Genomic DNA, 13519 nt, shown 5'->3' with positions numbered 1-13519 from the left:
CTATAAGCAAGGTGAAAAGACAGCCCTCAAAATGGGAGAAAACAATAGCAAGTGAAAGAACTGACTAAGGATTAATTTCCAAAATATACAAGCAGCTCATACAACTCAATACCAGGAAAACAAATAACCCAATCAAAAGGTGGGGGAAAGACCTAAACAGACATTCTCCAAAGAAGACATACAAATGGCTAACAAACACATGAAAAGATGCTCAATATCGCTCATTATTAGAGAAATGCAAATCAAAACTACAATGAGATGGTAGTACATTCCTCACACCGGTCAGAATGGCCATCATCAAAAAGTCTACAAACAAATACTGGAGAGAGTGTGAAGAAAAGGGAATGCTCTTGCACTGTTGGTGGGAATGTAAATTGATACAGCCACTATGGAAGATGGTATGGAGATTCCTTAAAGAACTAGGAATAAAACCAGCGTATGACCCAGCAATCCCACTCCTAGGCATATACCCTGAGGAAACCAGGGTTGAAAAAGATAGATGTATCTCATTGCTCATTGCAGCACTATTTACAATAGCTAGAACATGGGCGCAACCTAGATGTCCATTGAGAGATGAATGGATAAAGAGATTGTGGTACTTATACACAATGGGATACTACTTAGCTATAAAAAGTAACACATTTGAGTCAGTTCTAATTAGGTGGATGAACCTAGAGCCTATTATATGAGTGAAGTGAGTCAAAAATAGATAAACATACTAATGCGTATATCAGAATCTACAAAGAGAGTACTGAAAACTTTATTGACAGGGCAGCAGTGGAGAAACAGACTTAGAAAACAGACTTATGGACACAGGGAAAGGGGAGGAGAGGGTGAGATGTATGGAGAGAGTAACATGGAAACTTACACTACCATATGTAAAATAGATAGCCAATGGGAATTTGCTGTATGTCTCAGGAAACTCAAACAGGGGCTCTATATCATCCTGGGGGAGGGCGTGGGGAGGGAGATGGAAGGGAGGTTCGAGAGGTAGGGGATGTATGTATACCTACGGCTGATCCATGTTGAGGTTTGACAGAAAACCACAAAATTCTATAAAGCAATTGTCCTCTAATTAAAAAATAAACAAATTTTTGAAAAAGCTACCAAAGGAGTGAAATAAAGCAATTTATATTTATTTCTAAAAAAAAGAAGTCAATCTATTAAAAAGACATAAACACTTTAAATGCCTATGTGCAAAACAACAGAGCTGCAAAATATGTGAAGCAACAAACTTGTAGAACAGACAGGAGAAATCGACAAATTTACATTTATAGTTGCACACTTTAAGCATTTTTCTCAACAACTGATAAAACAACTAGACAGAAAATCATCAAGGATATAGAATGACATAACAAGATCATAAACCGGTAGGATCTAATGAACATTTATAGAACACTGCATCCTGGGTTGGGTACAAAAGTGAAGGTACCCATCCCCCACTCTCCTTTTAGTCTCTTCCTGTCTACATCACTATCTGTAATGACTGTACTGATTACTAGCACGGAGGTTTTTATTCCAAGATATATAACAAACACAATATACATTTCTCCACTTAAAAATAAAGTAAAAGAAAAGAAAAAGTTAAAGTATCAGGGGAAAAAAAGATCACTGTTGTAGAGAAGTGGTTCAGTGTGTAATTTTTATATTACACATTAAGGCATAGTACTTGTTCAAAGACAAAGAAAACATCTATGTGCATTCAAAGTCCTATAAATCTCTTGATTCCTGAGACTCAGAGTCTTAATTTGCAAAATAAAGAATGTTCTTGTGCTTTGCAATTGCAGTGATCACTGCACCTGTTTAAAAAAAAAAAAAAAACTAAGCAATAAAGTTCTGAAAGAATTAATGGAAGATATTTTTGTACATCATATTAAAATAAGTAGTTGGGAAGTTTATGTTTCAAAACAGCAAATGAAAGGTATGACATCATGGAAACTGGAAAAAAATTAGTTTGGCTGAAATCTTCCTTTCCAGGTTCTTAGCTTTGTCAGTGTTCTCGATTCTTGTGCCCGTGGTAATGCTCTCCAAAGTGTAAGTGTCTACCAATTATGAGAGCAGGAAAAGGGAGGTGCAATTAGGCATATGGTACTGGATGATGGCCATCAGAATTTGAGCTCCTGATGGTGTGGAGGGCGCCAGGTGCTGTTCTTTTAATGTGGTCTCAAAGCATAGTCAGAAATTAGTGGGTTTGGTTCAGATTTCTGAAACAAGGCTCAGTAGCTAATTGTGAGGGTTCTGACATTTCAGATTCAAGATTAGATTGATGGTAGTCATAGAACTTGAAAGGATATAGTGCAGGTTCAGCAGTTCCTGAATGCATGAAGATGACCTACTTACCTATAAGGATGTAAGTGTAGAAGGCAAACAAGTGAGGGGTGAGGGTTATTTAGCAGCTTAAGGAGTTTGGAGATGGCGGGGGTCAGTGTACCCAGAGGCAGTAAAATGGGACGACACCAGCACAGAGCCCAACTTTGCCCACTCTTGTCTGTGCAGCCTCTCAGTGTCTGCAGCTGCATTGGTGATATTAATCAACTCAACAGGACACATCACAATATGATCAACTAAATGGGATCCACATTCAACTTTTAACAGTAAAAAGCCAGACACTGTAACACATCCATAGAAGACTGCTTTTGAACGTGGTTGAACCATGAGCTTTTGGTCCTATAGTTAGGAGCTTTCAGTCCTAACTATAAACCAATGCTTAAACTCCACAAAGATCAATTAAGTTAGAATCTTTGGAGATGATGCCTTTCCAGGAAGCAACATTTTATAGAAGTTTCTGATGTGATTCTAATGTGCTCAGTCTATTAGAATTTCTGCTAAGTCTATAGCAGCTTTTGAAAAGCTTTTTACCAAACACTGTATTTTATAGAACAGAAAAAAAAAAATCTATGGAAAAGATTACTTGCTTAAAATTTCAGAATGAGTTAGGTGTACAGCCAGGCCAAGAATAGAATTGTTCTAAATTTTGCCATTTGAGAAAGCCATGGTAGTGCTTGTGAAAGTGCCAGGTCATGAAAAGCAAATATAATTTTACTTTTAATGAGCCTTTAAAAGATTCCTTCATACATCCTTAGAGTTTCCAGTAAGTCTTATAAATTTCCATGTGCATGCATCTAAGTCACTTCAGATATGTCTGACTCTTTTGCAACCCTATGGACTGTAGCCTGCCAGGATCCTCTGTCCATGGGAATCGCCAGGCAAGAATACTGGAGTGTGTGGCCATGCCTTCCTCCAGGGGATCTTCCCGACCTAGGGACTGAACCCACGTCTCCTATGTCTCCTGTGTTTACATGTAGGTTCTTTACTATTACCACTACCTGGGAAGCCCATGTAATGGTGTATCGACAGTTACTTTGCATTTAACTAATAAAATGGTTAAACATCTATTTTGTCTGCATTGCCATCCACACCCTTTAATGAAGTGTCTGTTCAAATTTTTTGCCCATCCTTGTTAGTTTGTTTTTTATTGAAACACTGTTGAGTTCCATAGTTTGGGAACACTGTTGTAAACACATGAGCACATTTTGAATATAATACTTTGTCAGATATCAGATTCAGATCAGATCAGACCAGATCAGTCGCTCAGTCGTGTCTGACTCTTCACGACCCCATGAATCACAGCACACCAGGCCTCCCTGTCCATCACCAACTCCCGGAGTTCACTCAGACTCACGTCCATCGAGTCAGTGATGCCATCCAGCCATCTCATCTTTTGTCGTCCCCTTCTCCTCTTGCCCACAATCCCTCCCAGCATCAGAGTCTTTTCCAACGAGTCAACTCTTCGCATGAGGTGGCCAAAGTACTGGAGTTTCAGCTTTAGCATCATTCCTTCCAAAGAAATCCCAGGGCTGATCTCCTTCAGAATGGACTGGTTGGATCTCCTTGCAGTCCAAGGGACTCTCAAGAGTCTTCTCCAACACCACAGTTCAAAAGCATCAATTCTTCGGCGCTCAGCCTTCTTCACAGTCCAGATTAAGGAGTATTTTATCCCAGTTTACAGGTTGTATTTTGTTCCTTTAACAGAATCTTTTACAGACAGAGAGTTTTTCATTTTGAAGAAGTACAATTAATCAATTTTTTAAATTTGATGAACCATGATATTGGAGTTGTATTTAAATACTGTTTCTCTAGGCCGATTTTTCTATTTTATCTTGAATTTTAGAATTACACATTTTACATTTAGATCTATAACCCTATTTTGAGTTAATTTTGTGTAAAGAATAGGCTGTTGGTCAACGTTAATTTTTCAATGATGTCTAATGTTCCAATACAGCATGTTTGATTGAGCCGCCTTTGTACTTCTGTCAACAGTTGATCATATTTGTATACATCTATTTTTGCACTTTCTGCATCTACCCTTTTGTCAGTACTATACAATCCTGATTACTGTAAGTCATAATAAGTCTTAATAAGTATAGTGTGCATTATTTAACACTGCTTTTCTCTATCAAAAGTGCTTTAGCTATTCTATTCTAGTTTCTTTGCTTCCTATGCAAATTTTTAGAGTTAGCTATTAACATTGTGTTAATCAGCTTAGGCTGCCATAGCAAAATATAAAAAACTGTATGATTTAAAAAACCAAAATTTATTTATCACAGTTCTGGAGACTAGAAAGTCCAGGTCAAGGTGCTGACCTATTGTGTTCTTACATGGGATGGGGAGAGAAAAAGAGAGAGATAGCAAACTCTTATCTCTTCTTGTAAGGACACCAGTTCTGTTGGATCAAAGCCCAACTCTTATAACCTCATTTAACCTTAGTGACCTGCACAAAGGCTCATATCTCCAAATAGTCAGATTGGGGGTTGAGGCTTCAACATATAAATATAGAGAGGAAGTCTACAGTCTGTCCATAACAGATATCTATGAGAAACTTTGCTGGAATTATAATTAGCATTGCACTGAATTTATAAGTCAGTTCAAGCAGTGTGGTTTTGAATTGCTCATTCTTATAAAAAAGAGATTCTTTTCTTACCTTCTGGAATGCTGTATTTCTTCTATCAGAGTTAATTCTTTCAAACTTCCAAGTATTAGGAAAACATATACATGTGGAATAACTAAGGTGGTTTCTGGCAGTGAGTAAAAAACCCCCATATCTGTGAAGTAATTACCACATGATATGTACCAAATCAGGAAAAAGTGTGCAGGCTTGATATTGATATACAGAGGAAATACAGTGAAAAATAATTGTGTATTTATGAAACCATAAATTTTTAATTTATGCAGAATAATTAAAACCTCTATACTGAAAGTTCAACAAATGGGTACTTGTTGTCATTTATTGTCTCTGCTTTTGTTAGATTTTGTGCACTGTTTAATAGTTAACCATTTTATAGTTGCTTTTCATGTTATGTGAAAAATATTGGCCTTTTTTGGATTTTTCAAATCTTCTGTTTGAAAAGATCATTTGAAAGAAAACCTTGCATTCTAATTGTATTGAAAATAAGTTAGGGAGTTTGGGATTGACATGTCCATACTGCTCTATTTCAAATCGATAACCAACAAGGACCTATGATACAGCACAAGGAATTCTGCTCAGTATTATGTAACAATAAAAATGGGGAAAGAATATGAAAAATGCATGCATATATATATGTACATGTATATGCACAACTGAATCACTTTGCTGTACACCTGAAACTAATATGACATTGTTAATCAACTGTAGTCTACTGTAAAATAAAAAAAATTTAAAAAGAGAAAAAAAATGAGGTGAATTCTGGGAGAGTAAATGGCATTGCAGAAAAAATACAAAGCAAGGATCAAGCGATCAGAAGTTGGGAGATCTTTCCCTCTACCTCTAAAATGCTAAATGATGCTAGGTCAGTCCACCTTCCACCCAGGCACACTGGCGACATCTGTTGTACCTGGGAAAAGTGCACCAATGGAGGCCCTGTGCTCCAGTGCTAAATAATAAAGCTTTACATAAAATGGGTTTTTATCCTTATGTTTCATTAAAGTATCTTCACACTCCCTTAGAAGCCAGGTTCTTATATCCCTCCAGGTTCCAAGAGGGAACCTGTCAGGTGAAGACAGAGGAGGGGTCTTGTCCTGCAGAGTCTGCCCCTTCCTCAGCCACCCTCCTTGCTGGGGAACCCATTGTCTTCAAATGCTTGTGATGATGCCTAGTGTTTGGGGTGAGGGCTGGTTTACCAGATGGCTTTATTCAGTGTCTGTTACACTTTCATCTTTACATTTTCTCTTTTTTCTGTCCTCACACTGATTTGCCTCTTTGCTCTTGCAATGACTCAAGCCATGCTCCATATTCCTGTTATTCTACACTTCTCATCCTGGTGGTATATGGAGGGGTAGGGGCATTCTTTCACCTCTGATTAAGCCTCAGCCTTGGGCAAGCAGTGTGAGCCTGGGTCTCCTGGCTCTGACTGTCACTGCTCCCTCCCCCAGGTGTAGTTCTGAGGCCATCATGGTATTCTCATGGTATTCCTGCTCCTTCCTTAGGGGAAGAAATGTTTTTCTGCTCAAATTTTCCAGCTGCAAATGATTATAATAGGGCCTAAGGCTTGTCCACCATGACCCGCCCATCTTGGGTTGCCCCACGGGCATGGCTTAGTTTCATTGAGATAAACAAGGCTGTGGTCCTAGTGTGATTAGATTAACTAGTTTTCTGTGAGTATGGTTTCAGTGTGTTTGCCCTCTGATGCCCTCTTGCAACACCTACAGGAGAGATCTGACAGAATGTGGTCCACTGGAGAAGGGAATGGCAAACCCACTTCAGTATTCTTGCCTTGAGAACCCCATGAACAGTATGAAAAGGCAAAATGATAGGATGCTGAAAGAGAAACTCCCCAGGTCAGTAGGTGCCCAGTATGCTACTGGAGATCAGTGGAGAAATAACTCCAGAAAGAATGAAGGGATGGAGCCAAAGCAAAAACAATACCCAGCTGTGGATGTGACTGGTGATAGAAGCAAGGTCCGATGCTTTAAAGAGCAATATTGCATAGGAACCTGGAATGTCAGGTCCATGAATCAAGGCAAATTCGAAGTGGTCAAACAAGAGATGGCAAGAGTGAATGTCGACATTCTAGCAATCAGTGAACTGAAATGGACTGGAATGGGTGAATTTAACTCAGATGACCATTATATCCACAACTGCAGGCAGGAATCCCTCAGAAGAAATGGAGTGGATATCATGGTCAACAAAAGAGTCTGAAATGCAGTACTTGGATGCAATCTCAAAAACGACAGAATGATCTCTGTTCATTTCCAAGGCAAACCATTCAATATCACAGTAATCCAAGTCTATGCCCCAACCAGTAACGCTGAAGAAGCTGAAGTTGAACGGTTCTATGAAGACCTACAAGACCTTTTAGAATTAACACCCAAAAAAGATGTCCTTTTCATTATAGGGGACTGGAATGCAAAAGTAGGAAGTCAAGAAACACCTGGAGTAACAGGCAAATTTGGCCTTGGAATATGGAATGGAGCAGGGCAAAGACTAATAGAGTTTTGCCAAGAAATTGCACTGGTCATAACAAACACCCTCTTCCAACAACACAAGAGAAGACTCTATACATGGACATCACCAGATGGTCAACACTGAAATCAGATTGATTATATTCTTTGCAGCCAAAGATGGAGAAGCTCTATAAAGTCAGCAAAAACAAGACCAGGAGCTGACTGTGGCTCAGACCATGAACTCCTTATTGCCAAATTCAGACTGAAATTGAAGAAAGTAGGGAAAACCACTAGACCATTCAGGTACGACCTAAATCAAATCCCTTATGAGTATACAGTGGAAGTGGGAAATAGATTTGAGGGCCTAGATCTGATAGATAGAGTGCCTGATGAACTATGGACTGAGGTTCGTGACATTGTACAGGAGACGGGGATCAAGACCATCCCCATGGAAAAGACATGCAAAAAAGCAAAATGGCAGTCTGGGGAGGCCTTACAAATTGCTGTGAAAAGAAGAGAAGCGAAAAGCAAAGGAGAAAAGGAAAGATATAAACATCTGAATGCAGAGTTCCAAAGAATAGCAAGAAGAGATAAGAAAGCCTTCTTCAGCGATCAATGCAAAGAAATAGAAGAAAACAACAGAATAGGAAAGACTAGAGATCTCTTCAAGAAAATCAGAGATACCAAAGGAACATTTCATGCAAAGATGGGCTTGATAAAGGACAGAAATGGTATGGACCTAACAGAAGCAGAAGATATTAAAAGAGATGGCAAGAATACACAGAAGAACTGTACAAAAAAGATCTTCACGACCCAAATAATCATGATGACGTGGTCACTGACCTAGAGCCAGACATCCTGGAATGTGAAGTCAAGTGGGCCTTAGAAAGCATCACTACGAACAAAGCTAGTGGAAGTGATGGAATTCCAGTTGAGTTATTCCAAATCCTGAAAGATGATGCTGTGAAAGTGCTGCACTCAATATGCCAGCAAATTTGGAAAACTCAGCAGTGGCCACAGGACTGGAAAAGGGCAGTTTTCATTCTAATCCCAAAGAAGGGCAATGCCAAAGAATGCTCAAAGTACCACACAATTGCACTCATCTCACACGCTAGTAAAGTAATGCTCAAAATTCTCCAAGCCAGGCTTCAGCAATACATGAACCATGAACTTCCTGATGTTCAAGCTGGTTTTAGAAAAGGCATAGGAACCAGAGATCAAATTGCCAACATCCACCACATCATGGAAAAAGCAAGAGAGTTCCAGAAAAGCATCTATTTCTGCTTTATTGACTATGCCAAAGCCTTTGACTGTGTGGATCACAATAAACTGTGGAAAATTCTGAAAGAGATGGGAATACCAGACCACCTGACCTTCCTCTTGAGAAATTTGTATGCAGGTCAGGAAGCAACAGTTAGAACTGGACATGGAACAACAGACTGGTTCCAAATAGGAAAAGGAATATGTCAAGGCTGTATATTGTCACCCTGTTTATTTAACTTCTATGCAGAGTACATCATGAGAAACGCTGGACTGGAAGAAACACAAGCTGGAATCAAGATTGCCAGGAGAAATATCAATAACCTCAGATATGCAGATGACACCACCCTTATGGCAGAAAGTGAAGAGGCACTAAAAAGCCTCTTGATGAAAGTGAAAGTGGAGAGTGAAAAAGTTGGCTTAAAGCTCAACATTCAGAAAACAAAGATCATGGCATCCGGTCCCATCATTTCATGGGAAATAGATGGGGAAACAGTGGAAACAGTGTCAGACTTTATTTTTCTGGGCTCCAAAATCGCTACAGATGGTGACTGCAGCCATGAAATTAAAAGACGCTTACTCCTTGAAAGGAAAGTTATGACCAACCTGGATAGCATATTGAAAAGCAGAGACATTACTTTGCCAACAAAGTTTCGTCTAGTCAAGGCTATGGTTTGTCCAGTCGTCATGTATGGATGTGAGAGTTGGACTGTGAAGAAGGCTGAGCGCCAAAGAATTGATGCTTTTGAACTATGGTGTTGGAGAAGACTCTTGAGAGTCCCTTGGACTGCAAGGAGATCCAACCAGTCCATCCTGAAGGAGATCAGCCTTGGGATTTCTTTGGAAGGAATGATGCTAAAGCTGAAACTCCAGTACTTTGGCCACCTCATGCGAAGAGTTGACTCACTGGAAAAGACTCTGATGCTGAGAGGGATTGGGGGCAAGAGGAGAAGGGGACAACAGAGGATGAGATGGCTGGATGGCATCACTGACTCGATGGACGTGAGTCTGAGTGAACTCTGGGAGTTGGTGCTGGACAGGGAGGCCTGGTGTGCTGCGATTCATGGGGTTGCAAAGAGTCGGACACAACTGAGCGACTGATCTGATCTGAAGGCTTGTCCTCCTTCCTTCCTCCCAATATTAAGGGTTTCGTTCTTCAAGTCATGTGAGGTGGTTTCGCACCTTTTCTGTAGACGTTTGTTGTTCCTCTCCCCAGGCTGGTACCACATCTTTTCATGACTCTCAGCAAACATTTTTTGGGATCCATAGAGAAAGGCCCATAAGAGAGTGAAAACTCTCAGCACAGCTACAGTTCTTGGGTTGTTCCCTCACTTGTCAGACCCACTTGACTTCCACCAATGCCTTAATTATTTCAGCTGGATTTTTTCTACTAGTGTCTGGTGTGTCTGCTTCAGGTAAACAAGAACTTTCTCTCCACTTCTTTCTGAAGCTCCTGTCTCTCCCTAGATTTTAGTCTAATTAGTTACCCAGGGCTGTGGATCTCATGGATTCAAAGAAAAGTCATAAACTTGCTGTTTCTCTGCTTTTGTTGTTGTCTCAAGAGTGGAAACAAGGATGTTTTCAGCTTGCTACATTGGGTGGAGGGTGGGGAACCTGCTATTCCTTTCTAAAGAGAAAATACCTAAAAATAAAAATGTTAATAATGGTTATTTATGAGTAATGGGATTATAGGCAACTTATTTTCTTCTTTGTTGATCTGTGTTTTCTAAATTTTTCCTAACAGATATTCCTTTGTTAATTAGAAAAGACTAAGAAGCATTATCTTAATGCAGAAATGTAAAAAATATTAGATAAGAGACTGTGAATTTATTTTATGGGATGAGTCAAATTTTTGCTCCTCAGACATACCAGCCAGCTAACTATGCAGTTTGGCTTTAAAACTGAGGAATCATTTGTCTTCTCCCTTCCCCAGGGTTAGTGATTGCCATGCCCTGAAAGCATGCATTGTTTATGGGTCAGTTTCTTCTTCGTTAAGTACTGGAGACCAGCTGGGAGGCTGCAAAGTGGGGAGATTCCTGATCAACAAGCACAGCAGACCAAGATGACACAAAATCATTATGTCTGTCAATTTTTCCTTTTAACTCCATGCATCTGTGACCCTCCTATTCCCACTCCTTTTGTTCTTACCAGGCATCAGTTCTGTCATTATTCAGGTCTTAGGCCCAGCATCTCTAGAATACCTTCTCCATGCTCACACAAGTAAAATCATTACTTGGATATCCTCATGCTTAATTTAATGTATTGTTTATTATTCATTGATAAAATTTAAGATTAATTAATGCAATTAGTTAATACAATATATCTTTAATACATAATATAATTTGACTAACAACTTTTATGTACTGATTTGCAGTAAAATAAATTTCAGGAAGCAAATAACTCCTTTAAAAGCTACTCTCTAGTTTCTTTTCTTTTTCTGGGTCAAGTTTATTTATAAAGAAAGAAGCTTCATGATGCTTAAATCTTGTATCAGTTCTTAGCTTCTTCATCTACTACATCCTGTTTATTATCTTTTTTACCATTTTATATATTGGCCTAGTAAATTGAATTCTCATATCAGCACAAACACATTTGGGAATATGGAATCAAAGAATCTCTCAGTTGATAAAAAGCTCTTGGTGAAATATATTCTCGTTATTCCTTATGAGTCTTTTTGTATAAGTTATACAGATGATAGATATGAATGACTAAGGCTTAAATTTTATGCTTGCTCAGTCGTGTCCGACTCTTTGAGATCCCATGGACTATACAGTACATGGAATTCTCCAGGCCAGAGTACTGGACTGGAGTGGGTAGCCTTTCCCTTGTCCAGGAAATCTTCCCAACTCAGGGATCAAACCCAGGTCTCCTGCATTGTGGGCAGACTCTCTACCAGCTGAGCCACAAGGGAAGCCCAAGAATGCAGGAGTGTAGCCTATCCCGTATTCAGTGGATCTTCCAGACACAGGAATTTAACTGGGGTCTCCTGCATTGCAAGTGGATTCTTTACCAACCGAGCTATTGAGGCTTAAAACAGAGGCAGAAATCCATAAACAAAATGAGATTCATTGTCAATGCAGGGTCAGCTGAGGCCCTCTACTAACCAGTCAATGCAATGGACATCTGTTTTTATTCTTTTAGATTTTTTTTTTCTCTCTCTTTTTAATGAAAAAAGGACAGGATATTGATGTAGAGAAAACAGTGTTGTTTTGAAGGTAGAAGGTCTAGTTTCATTCCTTTACTGCTTTCTAGTTGGGTCACCTTGGACGAATCTCATAATGTTTTTGAGCTTGTTTCTTCACCTAAAAAAACAGTAGAAAATATAACCTTGGTAACAGTACTGTGAGATAGGTATTAAAAGAGAATTCATAGAAAGACAGAGGGAAATTTATACAGCATTGCTGTTTGCTTTTATGGAGTAGTTCTGCAAAAGACTCTGTGCAGTGTTTTTAATCCTTCAGATTTGGAAAATAATTTATATGTTGACAATATACAATAGCTTCAACTTGTGAATAATGTTGTTATTGCTTTTACTGGTGGCCATTATTTAGCCTACCATAGGAGATTATTCATATACAGTCTTTATCATTTTAAAAGTATAATGAAACTACTAAACTTAGGTAAAGTGTGTGTGTATGTATGTGTATATATATAATATATAACACAATATTATATATAATGTATATTATATTTATATAATATTATATATATATTTCAGATAGCTCAGCTGGTAAAGGATCCACCTGCAATGCAGGAGACCCCAGTTCAATTCCTGGATCAGGAAGATCCCACTCCAGTATTCTTAGGCTTCCCTCGTGGCACTGATAGTAAAGAATCTGCCTACAATGTGGGAGACCTAGGTTCCATCCCTGGGTTGGGAAGATCCCCTGGAGGAGTGCATGACAACCCACTCCAGTATTCTTGCTTTGAGAATCCCCATGGACAGAGGAGCCTGGAGAATCCCCGTGGACAGAGGAGCCTGGTGGGCTACAGTCCATGGGATCACAAAGAGTCAGACAAGACTGAGCGACTAAGCACAGCACAGTACAGAAAAGAGGAATATGGCATCTGGAAATAGCTCATACACTATCTGAATGAATTTATAAGCTGTTGTATTAATGTATAATAGGAGCTACATTTTCTCTAGACATAAGTACTTCATATACAAACATAGTAATGTTGCTATAGATGTTATAGATATATATATAATTATATAATATAAAATATAATAATATATTATACAATATGTATGTGTACAATATATTTGTGTATACATATAATATGATATATAATATGTTTGTGTATAATAATATAACTGTAGAACAAATACATACTGTAAGGAAAAGAAATTAGATACTGCTAGAAATTAATGGTAAGCTGAATGAGTGGAGGTCTGTTTACAGTACATTCTCAGGAAAAATGTCTCAGGTGAGGGTTGAAAAATTATTTTCTTTTTAATGAACATATAACTTGTTTTTAACTCATATATTTTTATTTTTTAATTTTTAATTTAAGGATAATTGCTTTACATGTCATGTTGGTTTCTGCCATACAACAACATGAATCAGCTGTAAGTATACATATGTCCCCTCCTATTTGAATATCCCTCCCACTCCCCCAAATTACTTTCTTGGCATTATAGAATATGTGTTTGAAGAAGAGAGAAGTATGGTAAACATCTGAAATACCACAAAAAAAGCTGGCAAGTTTGCACTGCTGTAGAGGCACTGGTTGAATCAACCCATTTCCCAGCCCAGAATGGTTCACAGATTTTTCAAGGGGTAGAAATAAGTGACTTACAAACACATACTCTTTTTTTTTTAATTTATTTATTTTA

The sequence above is a fragment of the Bos grunniens genome, chromosome 2 (genome assembly GCF_055505025.1).
Source record: "Bos grunniens cultivar Pamir isolate PY7600 chromosome 2, Bosgru_T2T1.0, whole genome shotgun sequence".
Lineage (NCBI taxonomy): Eukaryota > Metazoa > Chordata > Mammalia > Artiodactyla > Bovidae > Bos > Bos grunniens.
The sequence above is the reverse complement of the archived record's forward strand: the minus strand, read 5'-3'. Positions refer to the sequence as shown.